General features: G+C 38.3%; 1 long non-coding RNA gene across 1 annotated transcript; it reads right to left on the reverse strand.

Moving 5' to 3' along the window:
• Nucleotides 1-1535: 1535 nt before the first annotated feature.
• LOC128541756 (uncharacterized) lies at nt 1536-9723 on the reverse strand. Its single transcript, XR_008365653.1, has 3 exons — nt 9428-9723; nt 2682-2819; nt 1536-1622 (listed from the first exon to the last, which is right to left on the reverse strand). It is a non-coding gene; the product is annotated as an uncharacterized LOC128541756 (long non-coding RNA).
• Nucleotides 9724-23805: the final 14082 nt, after the last annotated feature.

A 23805-nucleotide genomic window follows, 5' to 3' on the forward strand; every position in this document is an offset into this window, starting at 1 on the left:
CACTATAAAATACATTTCTTGTGAGCTCCAGATAAGAAGCTACTCTGAATAAGGAAGCAGAGAGTAGTGGTTTAAAAAGCAGAACGCTTAGTACTATTATAAGAGAGATATAGAAGCTTCCAGACATGTATTTAGAAAATAAAGCATATTTAAGAATTATATCAGTGGTGAGGCTGCTGCGTGGTTAATTCAGTATGTAAAAAATATAATTGTCACAAAAAGATAATAATAATAATAATAAAAAAAAAAGCCTTCCTATAAATTTAGTTGAGGCTATGCAGCATGGTCTAAAACAAAGTTGTAGAGTGAGCTTATCTCACACTGACCTATAAATCATTTTAAGCATTAAAAACTGTGGGGAAACAGGTGCAGATGGTGACAGATGATCAGGCCAGTGTTTCGTAATGCTGAGTGGTTAAAACAGACAAGAGGGGAAATAAAGTTGCAGCTGAAGTTGCTACATAAATACCTGGTATATTTTATATAAATATGTTTTATATAAATAACCAATTATTTTTTTGGTTACAAAAAATGCAAAGAAAATTTTTTGTTACATTTTTGCATGTGAATTTTTGCTTGTGAAATGCCTTCTTCTATTCAGATGGCAAAACAACAAAACGTGATTATTTTATAGATTTTGCAATTATTATTATAAATTTTCAGTAATTTAATTTTTTTTTTTTCGGTACCCGTTGCATAAATATATCTCCCACACACACACACACACACACACACACACACACACAAGGGTGAGTCAAACATTAGCTTCACTGCTGTGCAGGTGTGTATTTGTACTGTATATTGGTGGCTCGCAGCTCATTTTTCTGATGAGGGAATCTGGAAACTTAACCAATGGACAAAGAGTATTGAGAAGCAAGGACATTATGTTGAAAAATTATGTATTCGTCTTTTTTAAGACTTAATTAAAATAAATTTTGACTCACCATTGTATTTTGACACATGTCCACATGTAGCTCGGTTTTTTAAAAACAGAGATTTTTTCTTTCATAAGTTTTGGCCTATAATCCACATGCAAATACAGTTTTGGTCATTGAAGATGGAGCTTTTGGAAAACTCCTTCCGAAGTAAAGATGTTGTGTGGACAGGGAAATCAGAATTTTTTCTTGATGTAACGACACCCCATGTGCTGATGATGCCATTGTCTATGTGCTAGCCTCCTTGATAGCCTCCTTTTTTAAAATATTTAGAACAGGGGGAACAAAAACCGAAAAATCAAACATACAAAATTTTATCTTAGTCAGGGTGTCTGTAGATTCTCAGGAACGCTTGGTGTGAGGTAGGAATATACTCTGAATAGTACAACAGTCCATCATAGCCCACTATGCACACACATTTGCACTTACTGGTAGGTTATTTAAAATAACCTACAGGTAAGTGTTTAGACAATGTGGACACCAGGACATGCAGTAATCTGACATATTGGATTTACCTATTACAATGTAAAATATAGGATGTAAAATTGCATATGTCTGTGTTTTTTATCATAGATATAACGCATGAGGCAAGAATTTATTGGACATTTGTTGTGTATTGTACATCCCAGTAGAAGTATTCTGAGAAAATGGACAAGTAGGAAAGGAAAGCAGCAATATTGTTTTTGCCTAAAAGAAAAAAAGAAGAAAAAAAAAAGAGTCAACGGATGCAGTATTTTCTTTAAGGATGCTAATAGAGAGGTACAGAAAACGTAAAAGGGAGTTGCATTGTGTCCTTGGAGATTTAGAGGAAGTGTATGACAGGGTGCCGAGAGAGGAGCTGTGGTATTGTATGATGAAGTCGTGCAGATAAGTAGGTTAGAGTGGTGCAGAACATGTATTAGAGCTGTAAGACAGTGGTGAGATGTGCTATAGGTGTGACAGAAGAGTTCAAGATGGAGGTGGGTCTGCATCAAGGAACGGCTCTAAATCCCTTTTTGTTTCTGGTGATGATCAGGATGACAAATGAGGTTAGATAGGAGACTACATGGCCTATGATGTGTGCAGATGACATTGTGATTTGTAGTGAGAGCAGGGGACATGTGGAAGAAAAAATTTAGAGAGGTGGAGGTATGCTCTAGAAAGCAGAGGAATAAAAGTTTGCTGCAGCAAGACAGAATACATGTGTGTGAGTGAGAAGAACCCAAGTGGAACAGTGAGGCTACAGGGAGAAGAGGTATAGAAGGTGCAGGACTTTAAGTACTTAGGGTCAACAGTCCAGAGTAACCGAGAGTGTGAAAAGGAGGTGAAGAGCCATGTGCAGGCATGTTGTGTAATAGAGTACTAGCAAGAATGAAAGGAAAGGTGTACAAGACAGTGGTGAGACCAGCGATGCTCTAAGGCCTTGAGACAGTGGCACTGAAGTAAACACAGGATGTGAAATTGGAGGTAGCAGAGATGAAGATGTTGCGGTTCTCTTTGAGAATGACAAGGATGGATAGGATCAAGGATGAGTTTGTCAGAGGGAAAACCTATGTTAGATGTGTGGCAGAAGAAGATGCAGAGGATAGGATTAGACGGAGGCAGTTAATTAGCTGTGGCGACCCCTGAAAGCGAACAACCGAAAGATAAAGAAGAAGGAAAGTAGGAAAGGGGAAATGTTCTAATGTGATATTTCTTTTAATACATTAATACATATCGTTCCATACGATCAACAGTTTTTAAAATGCAAAAATCTTTTTTTTCCACCTGTATCTGAATATTCCTCTGGTGCTGCTTCTGGCCCTTATTCAGCACAGACCTTCCTCAATAAATGCATTTCCTCTGCCTTAGTTGCCCAGATGCCCAAATGAGTTCTGATGAGCAAGAAAAGAAGGGATGCAGCAACTAAATGACAGAGAGAGCATGGGAGAGAGAGCGATGTTAGTAAAATATCCAGTAAAGTGGCAAAGCTCCTACACCCGAGTCTCATTGCTCCCTTGTGCTTTCAGCTGATTAGTCATCACAGTATCCACGAGCAATCAGTATCAGGAAATCTTTTTTCTGCTTCCTTTCTTTATCTGATCCATTTGTGTACACCGGTGGTCAAAGGAAACCTGTTCATTAGGGTTTGTGCTTCTACAGTTACTCCTGGGAATACATGTTCTTATTTTCTGTTTTAGTTCCGCTGTAGTTTCTCAAGGGAGCTGAGAAAGAACAGATCAGTCCTGTGGGGACCAAGGACTCAGGACTTGAATGTGTTAAAAATATATAAATAATAATTTATATGGGCAGTAATTGGATAAATTCAGTAATTTTTAGATATAGTCACATTTATTGACTAAAGATGTTGAGGTTCTCCTTGGGAGTGACAAGGATGGATAGGATTAAGAATGAGTTCATCAGAGGGACAACCCATGTTACATGTTTTGGAGATAAAGTCAGAGAGGCCAGATTGGGGTGATTTGGACATGTTCAGACCCCTGAAAAGGAACAGCCGAACGACAATAAAGAAGAAAGAAGAAGTCACATTTATTGACTTGCAGATATTGAGGTTAAAAGGAAACAAGTTATATTAAGTATGTAAATAATATTATTATTGTCATCATTATTATTATTATCATTATTATGTAAAAATTTTTTACACTTAAAAAATAATACACACTTTCTAATACACTTTTTGATTTTCCAAATTAGTCATGCTTGCTTGTTTATTTTTGAATCCTGTGACTGTATACAGTACCGGACTATGTGTTATGCCTATTAATTAAGTCTGATGGGTATTTAAAAGATATAACGATATAAACTCATATACAATTTCAAAAGTGTGGCATGTGTGCTATTTATACTTTTTTTTTAGGAAATTAAAATCGAGCTACATCAAATCCAGCACCAATACTTATTCTCTTTTTGTTTAATATACAGTTAAGTTCAAAATTAAGTATCCCCTTGTTTTGTTTTGTTTTTTTGTAAAAACATATTCATATTTTTACAATCTGATCATAGCAGGTTTTAATATAAGGCACATACAACCTCATATGAACATTATGTTGTGCTATTATTTATTTAACAAAAAAATGAAGCCACATTTAGCTGAAATAACTTAAAGTAATCATTTGGTTTAAATTAACTTCAGCAACAATTAGTCTCTCACATCATTGTGAAGCAATTTTAGCTTTTTCAAATTTTCTTTACAAAATTGCTTCAGTTCATTGAGGTTATGGGGCATTCGCAAATGCACAGCTGTCTTTTGGTCCTGCCACATCATTTCAAGTTGGGTTGAGTCCTGGACTTTGACAAGGCTTAACAAAACCATTATTTTTTAAGCCATTCTAATGTAGATTTACTGTAGATTTTCCAGAGCATTTCCCTGTTGCATTTGGACCAAGTTAGCTCACATGGCCTCACATTTGCCTCTAGAAAACTCTGGTGTACAAAGGAGTTCATGGACCATTATTTAACTGCAAGGTGCCCAGGTCCTGTGGCTGCAAAACAATGCCAAATCAACCAGTCCACCTCCATGCTCCAAGCAATAATTGCTTCTCTAAGACCATTGTTTATGTCTTTCTCTCTTGGCGTTGTGTTAACACACACCTGAATGGTTCAGACCAGGGGTCTTCTACGGCAAGCCCCGAGGGGAAAAATGCATCCGCACTGACCTGCCTTCAAAGGAACAGCCGGGAATGGTGGACTAGCGCTGCCGTTATTTGTTTGGACGAGAGAAGGAGAGATTGCTGTGGATAATTTTCCTTCGAAGATTTTTTAACCGGATTATCTTTGACTGAACATATTCCCTGGACTTCTTACCCTCCGTCATCAGCCTCTCGGACTTCATTAACCCCGGTGAGACTGATCCATACTCGGTATACTCGGATAACACACATACAATAAACACGGACTCCGGATATTTTCCACTCACTTGCGTTCACATACACATACCGTTTATTATATGTAGTTTGTAAATATTGTTTGTATCCTTGTTTGGTTGTGGTGCACCTTTTTCGTTTACTTTATTTAGTTTTGTACAATACATGTTTGCTTTATCTACTTGTTTGTGTTTGACCTTTTTGCTTACCGGCCTTTTAACGCAACTTGACACAAAGATAAAAGACCTCTTAATTTTTGTAGCCACAGTTAATATAAAATTAGCTGGTCGTTACACGGTAAAACCGACGCCATCTTTTCTATGTATTGTTGGGTCTCCAGAGCCGTCATTCAGGTATGGTAATAAGCGTTTCATTTTCCTACACACGCTGTAGCAGTAAACCAATCATAAAGGGCCGCGCCATCTGACCAATTACAGCAGTGAGGGCTCACGGAAAGGAGGGGTTTAGACAGACTGAATCTTCGAACTGCTTCACACGAGTTGTTTACGAATCATTTAGAAATTGGGTAAAATTAAATCTATTTTTGGATAAAACTAAAGTGTTTTTTAATCTTGCATACATGTAAACCTGTTTTAAGAGACTCATTAAGCAATAGTAGCAACCTTTAAAATGGCATAATAGGGGCTCTTAAACCTGCTCGGAAGTAGGTTTATTTCATGTAAACAGGATTTAGCCCTTGCTCCCGGGTTATGATTGGTTGAAATGGTGAGGTCACATCTGATGGTTAAATCAGATGGTTAAAAAGCACAACTGATGCGGACTGACTCACGTGGAAAAAGAAAAGTATCCTGTGTGTGTGTGTGTGTGTGTGTGTGGGTATTTATATATATATATATATATATATATTTATTAAAGGATTCCCCCCCCCACATATTTGCTATCAAATATTATAATTGAACATAAATTCATAGGTTTATTATTATCAAATATGATATTACTATTATAATAAAACCTAGGCACGAGACAACCATTAAGACCATTAATACAAATTCTTGTATAATGTTTATTTTGTGGCACATTTATTTTTCAGGGGTTTGTCATAAATATGCAAATAAATATTTATATATATAATAAAAATTAATATTTTTATGATGAAAAAGTGGACAAAACTAATTTAATTATAAAATAAACAATATTTTGTAAATTGTAAAACATTAACCTATAAATTTATGTTTTAATATAATTTTTGATAGCGATTATGTAGGGGGGGCAATCCATGGCAGAGGGGCATTTTAGCGCATAATGCTGTTACAAAAAAAATTGAACTCGAATCAAAGGAGTTGTGATTAGTGTTTCTACTGTCGATGCATATCATCTTTTACACCAACGTAGAATGCGCAATAATCCTAGACAACTCAATCGTGCTATACTAATCATCAACAACAGGTGTGCTCAAAGAACCAACTTAGCCAGATCGTAATTAGCATGATGATCTTATCTTAGATGTGTCAGTTCATCTCGGATGTGTCAAGCGACGTACGAAGAACGAACCCCAGCAACTTGCCGAAACTTCTGCTTTTATTGAGTCCTGCACACCTGCGGATAATTAGTTAATCAAGGGATGATGATTAGCAGCGCCTGGCTGCAAGTTACCCTTTTAAATCCTGTGGAAGCAAGAAGGGGTTACTAAAGCTACGTTTACACTGTTAGTTGAATGTGACCCAATTCCGATTTTTTGCTCATATGTGACACATATCGGATATGTTCTATGTCCATGTAAAAAGGGAAAAAAACGCATGCATTCCGAAATTTCTTGCTCGGTTTCAGGCCTCCTTCATATGTGGAAATAAATCAGATATGTGCTAATGTGATTGTCGTGTAAACAGACAGATCGGATTTTGCGAGGCATTGTGTTCTCTACGTCATTAAAACTGCGACTTCTTGGAAAAGTGTAAACATTTTAATCAGATATGGGTCACAGTTGAAAAACATGTAAACAGACGATCAAAAAAATCCGATATAGGCAACAAATCAGAATTGGGCATCGAGACCTGCAGTGTAAATGGGGCTTTAGTGTTGTCCACTGTTTCTTTTTGTTTGTTTGTTTGTTTGTTTAATTTTTGTTAAATAAATAATGGCACAGTGAAAAAATTATATAAGGTTGTATTTGCATAATACTAAGACTCACTGTGAGCAGATGATTCTTATTATGTTTTTACACACAAAATAAAATTAATTAAAAGAGGGGGTACTAACTTATGAAGATTACTGTACAAGAACAGTTGTGATGGGTTTCTGTTCTTATCTTCTTACATTCTTACCTAGAAAAATAACACTTATCGAACATGCATCCTGTGTCAACTTTCCATATGGTGATATACTGTAATGAAGTTTTGTGTCTACACGTTAAAATGTATTTACCATCAATCTGTAGGCATGTGTTTTAAATTCAAAACATGCTGTCAACATCCAACAGTGATTTAGTATTGTCTCTGACCTAAAAGAAGTTGTTTTTTTTACACCTTCTGGCAGCTTTAAAAAGGATCATGTTGTGAATTTTCAGTCTGTCTCTCTATACCTCTTTTGAATGGTTTATCAGGCTCAGTAGCATCTGCCTCATAATACACAGGGGAACTAAATAAAGCATGTATGATCCAATGCACTGTCTCATTGTATGTGTGGCAGTAAAAGATATTTTTACCTCACAGTGGTTGGTTTGATTCTTTTATCATAACACAAAATGTCTAATCTAAATAATGCTACACTAATTTGTATGTACTAATTCCATACCAGGTTGGACATTTGCCAACGTTGTATCCACTAACTCTCCCATAGCACATTACAGTTACTTACCAAGATGGGTCAGAGTAAACATGCACTTTCTTTAAGACACATGATTCACCAGGGACAAACTGACCATTTTGATTTATACAAATTCACATTTCATACAAACTTAAATAATTCTTTTAATTGTGTAAAGCTGCTTTGCGGCAATGAAAATTGCTAAAAGCGCTATACAAATAAAATTGAATTGAATTGAAATTGAATTCTATCACATACTGTATTTTGAAATGCCGTTCATGCTACAGCACAGCACAATTCTCTAACTGCATTCTTTTGTAGTTACATTAGATCACACATGCCCATGATTGACTAATGCCGATATTTTGATATTTTGGCAGAAGAGATAGTAACACTATCCTTCCACCATTCCTTTTCACTCTTAGACGCCTTCACATGGACAGCTGCGGCATGGCTGGAATTTAAATGCTTACTCTGTGGAGTGTAATTTATAATGACAATTACTGTATATAATTCATGCCTGATGTCAGAACAAGTAAGCAAGGAAATGGTTAGTTAACCATTCATGATATACTGTATATCTGTCTCCAAGACTTCTGATAAGAGCATTCTGCACTTTTAGCATGATGATACCCTAAAGTTTTGCAAATCCCAAAAACAGTTTATGCCCAGGCTTCACATTTTTTTTGTGGATAATTTAAACTAGGTACTATATGATAGGCGGTCACAAAATTTGTACTATCATATGAAAAAAAGAAATTTGCCCAAATTATGTCTCGGGAAATGAGTACATTCATGAACATTTAACACCTGTTAGTTTCAATTGTTTTCAATAAACAAATTATATTTAATTATAATTAATACTGTGAAGTTGTCAAAGAGAAATTATTTATGATCAAACTACCAACAGCTTGCTCCATAAGTATTTTTGTGCAATCACAGTTTTCAAGACTTTACCAACTTATAATTTTGTCAATTTAATTCAACTGAGCATATTCTATACTGGATGGAGACTTTTAGGAGAAACCTTTACAGAACATTCTCTTGCTAGATACAGCACTATGGGCATACATTATTATTATTACTGTACATTTGAAATGATTGACTTATCTCCACTGAGAAACTATTATCATCTGTACACACTCTCACATGAACCACTTGTGGTTCCCAGGACTGTCATAAATTTTTCCCTTTTCCGGAATCACTTAAAAAGCTCCCCTGATGGTACCCAAACTCCCCCTCACCAGCATTTAAAACCTTTTTAGAGACCAACAATGCTTTTATATGTAAATATCGAATGTGTACTTGAGTTCAATGTGAAAAGGGAATGGTAAATCTCGCATGCAACGTGCACACTATACAGTATATACTTACTGAAACTCTACATGGGGTTGAGTAGTAATCAGAGCCCTGTGACTTAAGTCTGTGCTGTGTGGAGTGCACTTTTATCTCATCCTTTAATGTCAAGCCAACAAAACAACCATACATCAGCAAAATTACCTCTTGTAACTCTGTGCCCATGCTTACCTGCACACTCTCTTCATCTTCTAGTAGTGAAAATAAAATGTACTGATGTAAGTGCCCCAGGCTTTTCAGATGTAGAAGTGTTAAAAATAAATAAATAAATAAATAAATAAATAAGTGCATCTTCCTTTTTGGGGGTTAAACTTCAACTGGACATGGGTAATTAGATTCCATCACAAGGTTTTTTTAAGAGGTCCTTTTTTTGTCATGTATTTTTATTTCCTTTTTGGCTCTACTCTGAGCTCCGTATCTGTTCATTGCATTCACCATTGCTCTATTTAAAAAAAAGCTAACCTCAGCAAATACAAAGAGAGAGAGAGAGAGAGAGAGACCGAGTGTGCGCAAATAAAAAGATCGACATACCTTAATTGTGCCCTTTGCCAGCAGGAATTAAGATGTGGACACTTCACATGGGTAAATCCAAGCGCTTCACAAACTCTAGCTTGCATCTGTCCTCATCAAACCACTCAGGTTTTCTCTTCACCTTCCTCTTTTCCCTCCTCTTCGAGTCCTTTTAGCTCTCATCTACTCTATTTACACTACTCGCTGCCTGACTTGTACGCACATCGCTCACTGCACATAATCGGGAAGTGAGACGCATACCGCTGCTGGGGGAGAAAAAGGAAACGGCAGATGAAGGAAAAAGCAAAGGGGGTGGGGTGTGTGTGTGTGTGTGTGTGTGTGAGAGAGAGAGAGAGAGAGAGAGATTGTATATCTCTGCACTTTTGGAACGCTATGAAAAAGAGAGTGGTAAAGCAAACGAGAGGGAGCGCTTGTGTCCACAAGCCAGTCTTAGAGACAGGGTGGGAGATGAGAAGCACTGTGCTGTTGTGCTGTGCTGCACTAGCGTTTGTAGTGTGAGTGATTACTGTAGGTGTAACCTGTGTCAGGTCCCCAGAGTGAAGAATCTTCATCAGCCAGAATAAAGAGACAAAGCAGCAACCCGTGCTTTGTTCCCACCCTCCTTTCCTCTCATCATCAGTTGTTCAGTGTTCCCTGTTGAGAGGCACTGGTGTGCACTGTGGTCACCATGGGATATTTAAATCGGCTCAGGCACTCTGCCACATAAGGACTGCTACTCATTCATGCTAGTGAACTTGCACATGGCCCAAAATGAACGGTAAATGTTAACTGTAAATAATGTTTACTGTGTGTTGGTGTATTTGTGTAGGGATTTTTTTTTCTAATTTATAAAGGATACTGGATGCCTGTATGGACTCTAAATATGCATTAATTATAAAATAAGCATGGTACTGAACCAGGGTTGATTGAGTGCACCTTCTACCCTTTTTATATTATTATTTATCATTCAAAACGATTTACAGAAAGGTAAAACAAACTTTACATCTATAAAATGACCGGAGTCATTATTTGGATAAAAGCTTTTGTAAGTCGTTCTGGATATGTGTCTGCAAATGCCTACATGTTAATGTAGGGGTTGCATGAGGTTTTCAGACATGATTCACACATTTTTGTTCTCATATAGAGCATATGTTTGAATTTTTATAAATGTGATTTTCTCAGGCAGCACGGTGGATTAGTGGTTAGCACTGTCATCTCTTACCTCCTGGGTCAGGGTTTGATTCCTGCCCAGGTTTAATTCCTGCCTCTGTGTGTATGGAGTTTGCATGTTCTCACCGTGCTTGGTGGGTTTTCTCAGGATACTCCGGATTTCTCCCACAATCTAAAGACAAGCAAATTAGGCAAATTGGTGATCCTAAATTGCCTGTAGAGTGTGGGAGTGTGTGTGCCCTGCAATGGATTGACACTCCATCTCAATGTCTTCTCAATGTCTTCCAGGACCCCTGTGACCCTGTATACAGAATAATATGGTATCATTGTAGCCCAATCCAGGTTATATTGGGCAGTGGAAAAGTTATATTTTCTTACAAATTCCTTTCTACCTTTTCTAATAATTTTATTTATGTGAGGTCAAAGAAAAAATCCAACTATCATACCTTTGATTAAATTTCTTATGAGATCAGATTACTAAGTTTGAAAAGCTACCAAGGTTAATGTTACATTTGTACTATTTCCTCTGGCAATTAATTGAAATCAGTTTAACTTTTTCTTTGTGGAAATATGTACACCCACACTCTAAAGTAGAATGTAGACCCTCATTAATGTTGACCTACTTTAGCTCTACTAAAGTGCCAGAACCTTGCTGTTTTAAAAATGGGTATGGATACCTACATACAGATTGTTGTCACTCGAGCTGTCTTAGTGCATCAAGTTGACAGTGATTGGAGTCAAAGTTACAGGAGGTTTGGATGCAGAGTTCAGTGGCAAAATGTTTGAACCCTGGCTAGTGTCTTCTTTTTTATACTACTCTATTTTCAGAAGCGAGTGGGATGGTGAGCTGTAACCTTTAGGAAGAGGACCTGTCCTGGTGAGGAAGTGTGCCCTGACATACATCAATCATATAAAAGGTTACTATTCTCACTCAACAATTTCCAGCATCTTGTGCCATCCAACTGGGAAGTGTGCATGTCATAGAGATTTATTAAGGCAATCGTACTGCATGAATAAAACTGTGAAAAAAAAAAAATATATATATATATATTAGAAATAAATTTAATAAAATTGACATTCACTAAATATGAATATTATTTACCACTGTACATTACTATGGAGTACAGACTTTAAAGTAAAAATCTAACCAATTCAACTACATTTATTTAAATATGAGTTTTAATCTCAGCCCACGCTGTGGGAACCTTGCTGAAATTTGTATCCCTCTTGTTAATTTTTACTTTGTTAAATATTTGGGGACACACATTACATCTGCAAGTGATCACTTTAAGGTAACTGGTATTTTGGTATCATTCAGTGGGTTAGCCTAGCCACTAGTCTATAAACAGATAAACATAGCAACCACAACTGGCATTTAAAGGCAAAACATAAAATCAAACATAAATTAGTTGTTTATGAAAGTCTACAATACATTGCTAAGGATCCATAAAAAATGTTATTTAACAAAATATTTGACTGATTTAGTCATATCTAGTTAGTAAATTACTGACCTCTACCCCGCTGATTATAAATTAGTCATTATTTCACATGCCTATGAAAAGGCTTTCACAGTATACTTGATATGTATGTTACTAACAATAGAGCTAGCATTAATGCATTAATACATGTTTATCAATATATATATCACTCTCACTCATCTTCTATACCACTTTATCCTGCATTCAGGGTCGTGGGGACCTGGAGCCTATCCCTGGAGGCTTAGGGCAGGAGGCAGGGTGCCGAACCATCGCAGGGCACACACACACACCCATTCACACACTACGGGCATTTTGAAAACATTAATTAACCTTACCTACATGTCTTCGTAATGTGGGAGGAAACCGAAGTACCTGGAGGAAACCCACCAAGCATGGGAAGAACATGCAAACTCCATGCACACAGAGACGGGAATTGCCTGGCCGGCAATCGAACCCAGACCCTGGGGGTGCAAGGCGAATGTGCTAACCACTGCACCGATGTGCCGCCTATATATATATATATATATATATATATATATATATATATATATATACTGAACAAAAATATAAACGCAACACTTTTGTTTTTGCTCCCATTTTTTATGAGATGAACTCAAAGATTTGAAACATTTTCTACATACACAAAATAACCATATCTTTCAAATATTGTTCACAAATCTGTCAAAATTTGTGATAGTGAGCACTTCTCCTTTGCCGAGATAATCCATCCCACCTCACAGGTGTGCCATATCAAGATGCTGATTAGACAGCATGATTATTGCACAGGTGTGCCTTAGACTGGCCACCTGTAAAAGGCCACTTTGAAAGGTTCTGTTGAATCACACAGCACAATGCCACAGATGTCGCAAGTTTTGAGGGAGCGTGCAATTGGCATGCTGACAGCAGGAATGTCCACCAGAGCTGTTGCTCGTGAATTGAATGTTTATTTCTCTACCATAAGCCGTCTCCAAAGATGTTTCAGAGAATTTGGCAGTACATCCAACCAGCCTCACAACCGCAGACCACGTGTAACCACACCAGCCTAGGACCTCCACATTTAGCAGGTTCACCTCCATGATGGTCTGAGACCAGCCACTCGGACAGCTGCTGAAACAATCGGATTGCATAACCAAAGAATTTCTGCACAAACTGTCAGAAACAGTCTCAGGGAAGCTCATCTGCATGCTCGTCGTCCTCATTGGGGTCTCGACTTGACTCCAGTTCTTCATCGTAACGGATTTTGACAGATTTGTGAACAATATTTGAGAGATATGGTTATTTTGTTTATGTAGAAAATGTTTCAGATCTTTGAGTTCCTCTCATTAAAAATGGGAGCAAAAACAAAAGTGTTGCGTTTATATTTTTGTTCAGTGTGTATATATATATATATATATATATATATATATATATATATATATATATATATATATATATGTATATTTTAACCGTGGCAGTATTAGGAAAGCTATTTAGGTTCTGCTAACTTCGTAGTGAATTCAGTTTTAAGTCAATTGTTGTTAGTTTCAAACCTCTGTATTTAATAAACTTTAGATATCTGCTTATTAGGTAAGCTGTATCACCCCAGATAGCACAGGTACGTCGCAGAAACGTCTGCTAAAGAGAGCATCATCTGGTAAACATTGCGTTTGTTTTTTTATAGTCGTATTTTGATCGTCTGTAGATCGCCTGTTTGAGCTGTTAAATGATACATCGTCTTTACATCTATACGACGTCTATACAACGGATCTTTATCATCCAAAATTTGCTGGTATGTGGACAGGAAATATATACAGTGATGTGAAAAACTATTTGCCCCCTTTCTGATTTCTTATTCTTTTGCGTGTTTGTCACATAAAATGTTTCTGATCATCAAACACATTTAACTATTAGTCAAAGATAACACAAGTAAACACAGAATGCAGTTTTTTAAATGTTGGTTTTTATTATTTAAAGGGGTCATACAGCACTACATGCACTATTTTAAGCTGTTTGGACTGAACTGTGTGTTAGGAGAGTGCGTACACAAGTTCAAGTTCAAGTAGGCTTTATTGTCATTACAACCATATACAGTTAGTACACAGTGAAACGAAACAACGTTCCTCCAGGACCAAGGTGCTACATGCAACATAAATTTACAACATAAATTAACAGAGACACTAAACTAGATAACCAAGAGGCCTAGTTAACTGGCTAGCAGAGACAGGACAGAGAGACCTAACATAAATTACAGCATAAATTAACAAAAACTAACTAGCTAAGTATAACTATTTTTACAGACAACATAAAGTGCACGTGCAAATGTGCAAACAAGAGCAACAACAAAGTGACAGTGCGCAACCACGACATAACAGAACATAAAATATGGTGTTGAGGTAGTGGGTAAAAGTAAACGTAACAGTTACAGAACATAAAAATATGGTGTTGAGGTAGTGGGTAAAACGTAAACATTCTTTAAAAACAGCAGCAAGAATTGAGGAATTAGTGCAAAAATTAGTCCAGTAATGATCATTGTGCAAAAGATAAACAGTGAAGCATTTACAGGTTGGTGTGTACGATAATTTGGTGGTGTAGGTCAGTGTGTCTGCACTTGTGTTGATTAGTCAGTCCAGTCCCAATATTTTGAGGTAGTTGAGTTAAGCTGTGCGATAATGTTTGTGTTAGTGTGTGTGTGTGTGTGTGTGTGTGTGTGTGTGTGTGTGTGTGTGTGTTTATCAGTCCAGTCCCTTTTTGTTGAGGAGACGGATGGCTTGTGGAAAAAAGCTGTTGCACAGTCTGGATGTGTGCCCAAATGCTTCGCTACCTTTTTCCAGATGGCAGGAGTGTGAAGTGAGAGACCCCAATGATCTTCTCCGCTGTCCTCACTATCCGCTGTAGGGTTTTGCGATCCGATTTGGCACAATTCCCAAACAAGACAGTGATGCAGCCGTTTAGAATGCTCTCAATAGTTCCTCTATAGAAGGTGGTCAGGAACGGTGGTGGAAGCTGGGCCTTTCTCAGTCTTCTCAGAAAGAAGAGACGCTGTTGGGCTTTCTTGTGTACACAACCACTCTACGATGATAAAGAGCCGCCCAGTGGTTTTCTTTTCGTTTATTACAGTAACATCCCCCTTCTGAAATCAGGCCAATCACAAATGCCTGTCGATGTGACGCCAAACCGACAGAGGCCGCTCCTACACAAGTTGATTGACACTGGTGTTTTAGCAAAGACCCGCCCCGAGTGAGAAGAAGCTGTCGGCCATTGTTTTTCGCCGCTGGAGCAAAATGTTGCCTAAGCGAGTGTTGTGTACAGTTGTTGGGTGTAATAGCGAACACAGCAGTTGTCATTCACTACCTAGGGTTAGTGACCTAGGGTACCTACCTAGGGTTAGGTATTTGAGCCACTGAGGACGCAGTGGCTGAATTTAGTTTTTGAAGCTAACGTCCCCGCCGATTTACCTAAATGCGTTCATGTTTGCGATAATCATTTTTCACCAGACCGCTTTATAAACGCGGGTCAATATAAAGCAGGTTTTACTAGGAAGCTGCTCCTAAAAAATGGATCTGTACTAACGCTTCGTATTCCTGCTTCATCTTCACCAGGCTCGGTGAGTGTGATTTATTTTACTATGACTCTTTGCAGATCGCCTTTTCTAATAATCACGATGAATGCGGAGTGTAAGTTAACTTATAATCTCATAGAACATGGTTATGGCTTCTTCTCTATGTACATCCGTCTCTATATAATCCCTAATCGCCCGTTTATAATAAACAATGCATTAAGGTGATTGTCTAGTTGCAAACTGTGTGGGTAGTCGGAAAACTATATTATGCTTACCTGTGTTACGTTAGATGGTTTATAACCATGTCTGTCGAAGATTAAGAAGTCATGTAAACACATCAGTAAACACATCGCGTCCGTATCTCTCTCGGTAAGTTTCTCCGCTTTTCTTGTTGTTGCTCGCGGCAGCGTAACAGCCCGTTAATTCTTGCCCATGCAGTGATGAGAGACAAATCGAGTCGATGCATGTCCATTCTTTTAATTTCTGCGTTGTCAGGCGATATTACAAACTTCCGCGTAGGTTCTTTACTTAAATCAAACCAAAAACGACTGAAGAAAACAGGCTCGGGCTCCATATTCCATAGTTTTCCAGTTTGGACTGCATTACCCACAAAGCACTGCGTTGTGGGCAATGCTTTGTGGGTAATGCAGTCCAAAGCATTGCCCGCACTGGACTACACTTCCGTGGCTATACCCCACGTGTCACGCCCCACAGAACTGGGGGGGGCGGGCTCAGCAGAGGTCATGAGCATTTAAATTAGCATGTACTGAAACAGGTTCCTGAGAACAGAGCTAGTTTTTACCAGGTAAAAGTAGTGTTTTTTTACACAATCCTTTTGAATTTTTAATTAACGTATAATACAAACTTTTCATTAGGACCCTAAAGATCATATTAACATTTAATGAAAAATATGATGTGTAGGACCTTTAAGGAGAAAAAAAATCCAAACCTACATGGCCCTGTGTGAAAAAGTAAATGCCCCCTGAACCTAATAACTGGTTGGGCCACCCAATAACTGCAATCAAGCGTTTGCGATAACTTGCAACGAGTCTTTTACAGCGCTCTGGAGGAATTTTGGCCCACTCATCTTTGCAGAATTGTTGTAATTCAGCTTTATTTGAGGGTTTTCTAGCATGAACCGCCTTTTTAAGGTCATGCCACAACATCTCAATATGATTCAGGTCAGGACTTTGACTAGGCCACTCCATAGTCTTCATTTTGTTTTCCTTTAGCCATTCAGAGGTGGTTTTGCTGGTGTGTTTTGGTTCATTGTCCTGCTGCAGCACCCAGGATCGCTTCAGCTTGAGTTGACGAACAGATGGCCGGACATTCTCCTTCAGGATTTTTCGGTAGACAGTAGAATTCATGGTTCCATCTATCACAGCAAGCCTTCCAGGTCCTGAAGCAGCAAAACAACCCCAGACCGTCGCACTACCACCACCATATCTTACTGTTGGTATGATGTTCTTTTTCTGAAATGCTGTTACTTTTACGCCAGATGTAACGGGACACGCACCTTCTAAAAAGTTCAACTTTTGTCTCGTCGGTCCACAAGGTATTTTCCCAAAAGTCTTGGCAATCATTAAGATGTTTTTTAGCAAAATTGAGATGAGCCTTAACGTTTTTTTTTTCAAGTGGTTTGCGCCTTGGAAATCTGCCATGCAGGCCGTTTTTGCCCAGTCTCTTTCTTATGGTGGAGTCGTGAACACTGACCTTAATTGGCCTGCAGTTCTTTAGATGTTGTCCTGGGGTCTTTTGTGGCCTCTCGGATGAGTTGTCTCTGCGCTCTTGGGGTAATTTTGGTCGGCCGGCCACTCCTGGGAAGGTTCACCACTGTTCCATGTTTTTGCCATATGTGGATAATGGCTCTCACTGTGGTTCGCTGGAGTCCCAAAGCTTCAGAAATGGCTTCATAACTTTTACCAGACTGATAGATCTCAATTACTTTTGTTCTCATTTGTTCCTTGATCATGGATCTTGGCATGATGTCTAGCTTTTGGTCTACTTCTCTGTGTCAGGTAGCTCCTATTTAAGTGATTTCTTGATTGAAACAGGTGTGGCAGTAATCAGGCCTGGGGGTGACTACAGAAATTGAACTCGGGTGTAATAAACCACAGTTAAGTTATTTTTTAACAAGGGGGGCAATAACTTCTTCACACAGGGCCATGTAGATTTGGAGGTTTTTTTTCTTCCTTAATAACGTAAACCTTCATTTAAAAACTGCATTTTGTGTTCAATTATGTTATCTTTGACTAATAGTTAACGGTTTTTGATGAGCGGAAACATTCAAGTGTGACAAACATGCAAAAGAATAAGAAATCAGGAAGGGGGCAAATAGTTTTTCACACCACTGTACAGTATATAAATAATCTGGAAATAGAGTGGAGAAACACCAAAGGAGAATCTCCCAGAAGGTGGCGGTAGTGCAACACTTACGGATGCAAGCCGCCGTTAAACTCCGAAGAAGAAGAACAGGTAAGCAGGAATTAAATCCCATCTTTCTAAATAGAAACGAATATTGAACATAAATGTCACCTGCAGTATAGCGATGTTTAGTCACGTTATTTTGGTTTAAGCTATTTCTTGTATTTTTAATCACACTTAAAATACCGACGGTTATATGCGCATGCTTAATCTGTGGTTCGGTCTGTTCTCATGAGTTGTGAAGCGATAGGAACAAAGTATAAATAATGTTCATTTGCTAAATTAAGTATCATGAATTTTAATTAAATCTATCTCTATATTTTTTCACAGCAGTTTCAGACTGAAAAGTGTCCTGTCTGCATCTGACTTCAGAAGTTTCCTGACGGACCATATCTAACGGTCATATTTAAAAGTCATAATGTACAGTTATAAAGTACAAAACGCTTCTGTTGCTATATATATATATATATTTTTATGATTAATACTTCTTTGTGCTGTTTTATGTTTTGTACATCTTTTTAAATTGAGACCTCATTTATAAGTTGCTGATGGTGTAAAACAGGGTTTTTTAATGAAATATAAAATATAAAATAAAAATCTCTGTTTTATCCCGTTTGTCTTATGCTTTCTTCCTTCACAGAATTCTGTTGACCATGGTTAATAATAATTAACCCAGGGTATTTAATTAAAATAATGGTAGGGGGGTTTTAATAAAACGACAACGATCCGACATTAATCAGACATTTGGCAGATGTATGAACATCTGATTAACATTGTCTAAAGAGCGGATCAGGGTAGTTTTAATTAACTTTTACGTCTTAAAAACGTAGGCTAAGCGCTGTGTGTGCTATCTGGGACATGTACACTGCATATACTACATAAAATATGAGCACACTTAAAACATCCAATATCGCAGAAAGCAGCAAATGATGCAATTGAATTTAATTTTTACGTTACTCGAGTCTGTTTCTTTCTTTCATTCACTTAAATTATTACGCTTTTTTGTATTATATATTTTACTTTTATTTTTTTACGCGTTTTGCTATGGAAATGTATAACATTTATTCAGTATGTCCAAATAAATATATACTGTAAATACCATGTGAAAATCTACTGAAACCCATATCTGTTTCATTATAATAAAAGCTTTCTAGTTATGAAATTATTACAACTTTTCAATATATGACATTTTTCAATGTAAGCAAAGGTTGCATATTGCCAACAAGTTAACTGTGTTTTTAAAATCAAATATTTGCTATAAATGTTTTTAAAATCAAATATTTGCTATAAATGTTTTTAAATCAAAGAAGTTGACTTATATTTTATATCTGTCAATTTATACATTTTATCCATATTTATATACAGTACAATATTTTTATACAGTGTTGATGAAAAAGAAAATATAACTGGCCTTGTAGAGGAAACTTACATTTAACAAATTGGAAAAAAACCTATATAAGTACTCAAAGTTTTTTGTTGGCATAGTTCTATATATAACTCTGTCCTACATAATCCTTGAACTATTATTTTTTTCTGAGAGCGTGTGCCTACCCTAATTTCTATTCAGCCAGTATCAACTTTCTACCAGATTGATGGCTAATGGTATAAAAGTGTAATTAAAACTTGGAATGACTATCTTGATTGAATAGATTTTCAATTCAAATCAGTTTTCTTATTTGATTACCAGTGGTCTATTGCTGGCTGGCATTACTGCTATGAGAACAGCTGCTATTATTAGGAATGTGAGGTATTATTTGGTCTACAGATGGTGTTGGTTAGACTTGCAAAGAAATCTTTTAGGTTTTTGTCAGATACAGTAGTTTTGAAAATCTCAGAGAAAGTGTAAGGCTATAAAATGGTAAGAAGCCCTCCCCTCTCCCTCTTCTCATCTTACACAGTTACCCTTCCTCCACTCTTTTCACATACACGTGCCTGCACACAACGGAAACACTGTTTTATCAAAAAAGTAAACAAGACCACATGGAAATATCCCAGTAGAATTGCTGGTGTGTTTAGCTCTGCTTCTGCTAAATTTCATTACTGTATGCAGAATGTTGTAAGAGAGCTAAAAATAAAAATTATTGTAAGCCCATTGCATTTGCGGAAAGCAGAAGCCTATATAGGTTTATGACTATAAATTTCGCATCCCTAAGTACAATATTCAAAATACATACTGTATAAGTCTTGTAAATTGACAGTAATAAATAGGAGGTAAGTATTTTGTGTAGTTACTGTAAATAATATTAATTTCATTCATATTGTTCAGTTACAGAAATTACAAATTGCACTGTATTGCTAGGCCTCCAAGTGGCGCAGTGGTAAAGTGCTTGCCCTATCATCTGGAGATCGCTGGTTCTATCCCTGGGTGATGCTGTTACCTCTCCCGGCCTAGAGAGAGCTGATTGGCACTTGGTACTGATTGGAGAGGTACTTTGTGCTCCCACATTAATCACGGCTCTACAGCCAATCAGGGGTGTCAGGGTCGCGCACGCAGAAGGAGCGGCTAGCGCTTTCCTCCGAGTGTGTTACTCCGCCCCTAACAGTGCGTGAGCAAGCAGTTCAAAAAGATGCGGCGTCTGGCTGGCGTCACGCGGTTCGGAGGAAACACGCAATAGTCTTCGGCCCTCCCGGCTGAATGGTAGTAGTACTTTTTTCTAGTTTATTCACTCCATGTTTTTATACTTTTCAAATACACAATATTACCTGTTAAATACCACTGTAAGAAGTTGGGCGAACAATACAATATTAATTCATACAACATTTATCAAGTTATAATTGTGTGTCTTTTTTCTCTACACTTAGCTGGGTGTTTCTTACCATAGTATAGATTTCTACAGTAGTTGTAGTAGCAGCATTAAGAGAGCTATTGATTCTCTACCCACCCTCACTTTGCACAAGACAACTGATGGTCCAAAGCACATTAAGAAGGTATGAGGAAAAAAAATAAATAATAATAATTCCATATGTGTTCTTTTATGATTTGAATGTATTGATGAGTATTAATGTACAATGTTGAAAATAATAAAACTAAAGAAAAAGGTTTGTCCAAACTTTTGATTGTTTGTATATATTAGTATATCGGGATTTAGTTGATTAGGTGGTTTATGAACAATCCAAAACTAAAACCAACAATTGGAGCAAACAGACATGGTAGAATAATCTACAGTGGAACCTTGGATAACAAGCATAATTTGTTCAGGAAGTGGGCTCGTATTCCAAAACACTTGTTAATCAAATTAAAATTTCTCATAAGAAATAATGGAAACTTAAATTATTCATTCCACAGCCCCCCCCCCCCCCCCCCCAAAAAAAATAATAATAATTAATACAAAATATAAAGTAAAAATAAAACAAATCAACCTGCACTTTACCTTTAAAAAAAGGAAAAATAAATCCCGACAGATGTTTATGCGTGCAGGCTAACCCTAACCCTGTGTGTTTGGGTCTTCTGTTATGTATGTGTGCGCGTGTATTTTGACACGTGCGCGTGTATTTTTGGATTGTTTTTTTTGCCACTCTGGCCCTTAGTGCGAGCACATTAACTATGCGTCTTTTTTTAACATCAGGTATCTGTAGGTATTTTAACCCCTCTCTATAGCACTTTACCTGTTTTTCTATGTCTGTGTGTGTGTGTGCCCATGGGTGTGTGTGCTGTGCTGCACCCTGCTCCCTCACTGTCCTTTGCTGCTGTACTCAGAGTTTGACTGCGTGTTTTCCTTTTGGTGATGGGTTCCGTGACTGGTTCAGTGACGGGTTTCTCTTTTCTTTTTTATCCTGGGTTTAGCTGCGGTCTTGTCTTTGGGTGTCGTTTATTTCTCCTGTCCCTCTCTGTTGCAGGCATTGAGGGTGGAGTCAGAGTTGGGGGCGGGGTCACTGTCAGCGATGGATACTGTACACGTACAGTTTACACTAGTGTCGGTGTTGTTATCCGCTCTTGGCGCGTTGTGTGTCTCTGTGGTGGTGGTGGGTGCATGGCTGACCTGTTCAAGTCGCGGCTGCGGTGTGTCGCTGCGGCCCGCTGTGGGCTCCACCTCCCCGGTGTTCCTCGGCTGACTGACCTCACACCGCTGCCGCTGTATGCCAGCGCAAGCTCCTCGGCTGCACGGCTCCATGCGGACAGCTCAGCCTCTTGTGTCCCTCTTGTGAGGGGTGACTTTAACCACGGCTCCTCTCACACATATTCCGGCTCCGCGTCAGTGCACTCACAAGGTCAACCATGTTCACAAACATCACTACGGCTTTATTCATCCGGGAGGCAGAGTAGATGTTCTCACACCCGAACTGCTTCCCCACCAACAGTACGTCCTCAATCCACACCCCATCCTCTGGCACACACCTGACGCCATGCCAGAGGGATAGAGTCTCCACTCCGGCCTCAGAGGCCATGGTGCCTGCTCGCTCTCTCTTTCACCTTAAACTTTTATTTAAACTAAAACATTTACTGATTAAAGAAAAATAAAGAAGGAAACAGTCTCCAGGAAACTTGGCAGGATGCCAAACAGCCCTTCTTGACTCCCCCTTACACCCAGCACATGCGCAGAAAGAGAGAGAAAGAGAGTGTGAACCGGCAAAATGTCAAATTACGCAGGCGCACACACATAACGACAGGCTGAGGAAGAAAATGTATTTTTAACCTTCTAATGAAAAAAAGTAAAAATAAATCCAGACAGATAAGTGTTTCCATTTATCTGCGCAGGTGCTGTGTGTGTGTTTGGGCCTGTTGTTATGTGTGTGCGCGCACGTAATTTGACACTGTGCCGGATAACAAACACACACACACACACAACGCCGGCCTGCTGCTCTCACTAAGGGCGAGAGAGAGAGAGAAAGAGAGTGTGTAAACCGCCACAATGGCAAATTAAGCTCACGCACACACATGACAAGCTGAGGGAGTAAATGCGTGCACGAATGTTGATTATAGCAGTGAGAGACGCACTCTAAGACCCAGCAGGGGAGACGATTACCAGAGGTGTCAAGTAACAAAGTACAAATACTTTGTTACCTTATTTAAGTAAAAATTTTGGGTATCTATACTGGAGTAATTATTTTTTAGCTGACTTTTTACTTCTACTCCTTTCATTTTCACGCAATTATCTGTACTTTCTACTCCTTACATTTTAAAAATAGCCTCGTTACTCCTATTTTATTTCAGCGTGTCATTCAAAAAACAACAAAAAAAACCCCATCCAAATAAACCGCGCCATCCAGATGGAGCGAATTTGATTGTGGTTGGATGAGAAGTATAAATATACCATTCCGACACCCTCTTGCTTGGTACGCGATTCATCGCACCTGCACATGACGTCACGTCACACACTCCAGCAAGGACGTTTGAATAAAATAGCATTTTTGGTTGATAAGGTTGTAATAAGTAGACAAAGATGTTCGTGATAGAGACTCAAGATTCGAAGGAAATGTCACAACCAAGGACCAGCGAGGAAGGTAACAGAACCAGGAAGGTAACAGGAATGACGAATGCTCTTCATCGACTACAGCTCTGCATTTAATACCATAATTCCCTCCACACTCACCACCAAGCTGGAGCACCTGGGACTCAGCTCATCTCTGTGTCAGTGGATCTCCAACTTCCTAACTGGCAGACCACAGGCAGTAAGGATGGGCGGACATGTCTCAGCCTCCATGACTCTCAGCACTGGAGCCCCCCAGGGCTGTATTCTAAGCCCCCTGCTGTACTCTTTGTACACCCACGACTGCATGGCCACTACCAATTCCACTACCGTCATCAAGTTTGCTGACGACACTGTCGTGGTGGGCCTGATCACCAACAA

This window comes from Clarias gariepinus, chromosome 14 (genome assembly GCF_024256425.1).
Source record: "Clarias gariepinus isolate MV-2021 ecotype Netherlands chromosome 14, CGAR_prim_01v2, whole genome shotgun sequence".
NCBI classification, from domain to species: domain Eukaryota; kingdom Metazoa; phylum Chordata; class Actinopteri; order Siluriformes; family Clariidae; genus Clarias; species Clarias gariepinus.